Raw genomic sequence first — 4406 nt, forward strand, 5'->3', positions numbered from 1 at the left:
ATTAAGAAGTTTATAATCTTTTTTTATACCTTCATTCAAGATGTCTGGGACATAGTTCAATAGCATAATTAAAACATTATATTGTAAATCAGTGCATGTTATTAAGTATACAACCTGGGAGACTGCTCAGTTACGGCTTTGAACTTTAACATCGTCCCATGATACATGTATTAAATCAATATCTAACATGCTATACTTCTAACACTAAAACTTATTAATAATTTGTATAAATTATTTTCTTTCACTCGCCCCTTCCTCCTCCTTTTCCTTTGTGGCATCATATGCAACCCCTTTCAAAGAGTTATTACCAAGAAATATTTATTTACTTCATGTACATATGTAATCATTGTATGCCTTCAAGTTGTTCCCAACTTACAGTAATTCTAAGATGACTCTATCTTTGGCAACATTTATTCAGAGAGATTTTGCTTCCTGAGGCTGAGAGAATGTGATTTGCCTCAGGTCACCCAGTGGGTTTCCATGGCCAAGTGGGGATTCAAAATCTAGTTTCCAGAGGCATAGCTTAATACTCAAACCACATCATCACACTGTCACTGTCACATACATATAGGGGACCCTAAATCTCTTTCTCATAGCCTTAGATGTCAAGTTTTGTAAAACTGAAATCCTATCATACCTGGCAGGCTGCCTCAAGGGCCATTGAATTTGTTACATCGCCCTTTTGTAGGAGAAGATAGTGTTCTATTCTTAGATGGAGAACATTCAGCTTCAAACATTCCCTCTCATAATGATTCCTTTCTGATTTTGGAATCCTGACATCAGAAAAGGATAGCAAAGGTAGAGAGTGAAGTGTGGTTAAAAGTGCATTATGGAAAAGGCTGCCATTCCACAGTATCCGCAGTGCTCCAAAGTCCTAGACACAAGTTCTGAACCTGGGATAGCTCAATTCTGTCCCATTAGTGTCATAGAATCATAGAATTGTAGAGTTGGAAGAGATCACAAGGGCGATCCAGTCCAATCCCCTGCCATGCAGGAACTCTCCATCAAAGCATCCCCAACAGGTGGCCATCCAGTGTTTGTTTGAAGACCTCCAAGGAAGGATACTCTACCACTCTCAGAGGGAGCATTATATTCCACTGTCACATAGCCTTTACTGTCAGGAGGTTCCTCCTAATGTTGAGGTGGAATCTCTTTTCCTTTAGCTTGCATCCATTGCTCCGGGTCCTAGTCTCTGGAGCAGCAGAAAACAAGCTTGCTCCCTCCTCAGTTTGACATCCCTTCAAGTATTTAAACAGGGCTATCATATCACCTCTTAACCTTCTCTTCTCCATACTAAACGTCCCCAGCTCCCTAAGTGATGCCTCATAGGGCATGCTTTCCAGACCCTTCACTGTTTTAGTTGCCCTCCTTTGGACACGCTCCAGTTTTTCAACATCCTTTTTAAATTGTGGTGCCCAGAACTGGACACAGTATTCCAGGTGGGGCCTGACCAGAGCAGAATAGAGTGGCACTATTACTTCCCTTGAGCTAGACACTATACCTCTATTGATGCAGCCTAAAATCGCATTGGCCTTGTTAGCTGCCACATCACACTGTTGACTCATGTTCAACTTGTGGTCTACTTTGACTCCTAGATCCCTTTCACATGCAGTCTTGTTAAGCCAGGTGTCCCCCATCCTACATGTATGCATTTCATTTTTCCGCCCTAAGTGCAGTATGTTACATTTTTCTGTGTGTTGAATATCATTTTGTTAGCTTTGGCCCAGCTATCCAGTTTTTTCAGGTCATTTTGAATTTTGATCCTGTCCTGTGGTGTGTTAACTACTACTCCTAATTTGGTGTCATCTGCAAATTTGATAAGTATGCTCCCAATTCTGTCATCCAAGTCACTGATAAAGATGTTGAATAGCACTGGGCCCAGGACAGAGCCCTGTGGGACCCCACTGGTCACTTCCCTCCAGGATGAAAAAAAAGCCATTGTTGAGCAACCTTTGGGTTTGGCCAGTCAACCAGTTACAAATCCATGTAACAGTTACTTTGCCTACTCCACATTTCACTAGCTTGTTTGCAAGAATGTCATGGGGAACCCTGTCAAAGGCCTTATTGAAATCAAGATATACTATATCCACAGCATTCCCTTCATCTACCAAGCTGGTAATTTTATCAAAGAAAGAGATCAGATTTGTCTGGCATGACTTGTTTCTCTGAAACCCATGTTGACTTTTTGTGATTATGGCATTGCCATCTAGAGGTTCACAGACTCTCTGTTTAATGATCTGCTCTAGAATCTTTCCTGGTATAGATGTCAGTCTAACTGGACAATAATTGTTGGGATCCTGCTATTTCTTCTTTTTGAAGATGGAGACAACATTTGCCCTCCTCCAGTCTGCTGGGATTTCTCCTGTTCTCCAGGAGTTCTCAAAGATTATTGCCAATGGCACTGATATTACATTTGCCAGATCTTTTAATACCCTTGGATGTAGTTCATCTGGTCCTGGAGACTTAAATTCATTTAGATTACCAAGATATTCCTGTACAGCGCGTCCATGTTATACACGGGTGTGCTATACGCAGCTTTGATTGTACGTGCTCAAGCCACAGGGAGCACTTAGAGTGTAAAGGGTTGTGCATCCCACTTACCGCTGTGCGCATGAGCCCCATTCACTTGAATGGGGTTTGAGCATACATAGGCAGAATTTGCCTTACATGGGGGGTCTGGAACGGATCCCACGTTTAAGGTGAGGTTACACTGTACTATCTCTTTACTTATTCTGTGCTCAAATTCCCCTATTCTGTCCTCTGCTCCATTATCCTCAGGTTGAGCACCCTTTTCCTTTTCTGAGAACACAGAGGCAAAGAAGGTGTTGAGTAATTGTGCCTTTTCTCTGTCCCCTGTTAGCATTTTGCCATCTTCACGCAGTGGCCCCACCATTTCCTTCTTCTTCCTTTTGCTGCAGACATACCCCAAAAAGCCCTTTTTAATGTTCTTAACCTCTCTAGCAAGCCTGAGTTCATTCTGTGCTTTAGCTTTTCTGACTTTACCTCTTCACAGGCTAGCTATTGGTTTGAATTCCTCTTTGGTGATTTCCCCATTTTTTCCATTTCTTGTACATGTTCCATTTAAAAAGTTCATTAGTCATCCATCCTTGTTTCTTCAAACACCTCCCATTTTTTCTTCCTCATTGGAACTGGTTGAAGTTGTGCCTTCAGTATCTCCCTTTTGAGAAACTCTCATCCATCCTGATCTCCCTTCTCTTTTAGTATTCCTGACCATGCGATCACCCCCAATATTTCTCTAAGTTTACTGAAATCAGCTCTCCTTAATTCTAGAATACATGTCTGACTATGCTTGGCTTCTCCTTTCCACTGTATAACAAACTCCAGGAGAACATGGTCACGTCCACCTAAGGATTCCACCACTTGCACCCCATTAACCAACTCATGCCTATTGGTCAAGATCAGATCTAAAATAGCTGATTCCCTTGTTGCCTTTTCCACCTTTTGGACAATGAATGTCTTCCAGGTAAGTGAGGAATTTGCTAGATTTGAGTATTTGATTGATTTTGACTTCCAGCAAATATCAGGATAGCTGAAGTCACCCATCACTAATACATCTCTCCTTTCTGAATATGTGGTCATCTGTTCTAGAAAGACATCATCCAATTCCTCCATCTGACTTGGGACTCTGTAGTAGACTCCCACCATAACATCCTTGTTGTTTTCCGCCCCTTTAATTTTTAGCCTCTTCAGCCCCCCCACCCCCCCGGCTTCCAGTATTGATGTCCTGGATCTCTTCACTGGTGTAAACACCCCTGGCATATAATGCCATTCTTTCTCCTTTTTTGTTTGGTCTGTTTCTCTTAAAAAGGTTACACCCCTCTATTTCCACCTTCCAATTATGAGACTCATTCCACCAGGTTTCCGGGATGCCTATTATATCATATTTGCTTTGTTGTGCTAGGGGTTCATGTTCATGTTGCTTATTTCCCATGCTCTGTGCATTAGTGTAGAGACATCTAAGACCATGTGTCCCCTTTACATGCTGCCTGGGCAAGATTTTTTGCCTCCCACTGTTGGGTCCTTGCACTGTTTGCCTTGTTGCCTCTATGGATGGCAGTTTGACTAATTTCTCCAGTCCTTTTGCTTTCAGGAATACTATCTCCCTCCCCACATAACTCAGTTTAAAGCCCTTCTGATCAAATTCATTAGATTGTTGGCAAAAACATTTCTGCCAACTGGTGTAAGATGCAACCCATCCCTTGCCAGAAGTCCCCACTCATGGAACCACAGCACATGATCCAAGAATCTAAGAGCTTGTTCCCACTAGGGGAAACCCCGCGTTCTGAATCGATTTCATTAGGCAGCGTGCCCATTAGGATTCGGTTTAAATCTAGAACAGTTCTAGACCAACCCGGAATCGTTCCCACAAGAAATCGAATCCAGAA

Source organism: Sceloporus undulatus, chromosome 3, assembly GCF_019175285.1.
Source record: "Sceloporus undulatus isolate JIND9_A2432 ecotype Alabama chromosome 3, SceUnd_v1.1, whole genome shotgun sequence".
NCBI classification, from domain to species: domain Eukaryota; kingdom Metazoa; phylum Chordata; class Lepidosauria; order Squamata; family Phrynosomatidae; genus Sceloporus; species Sceloporus undulatus.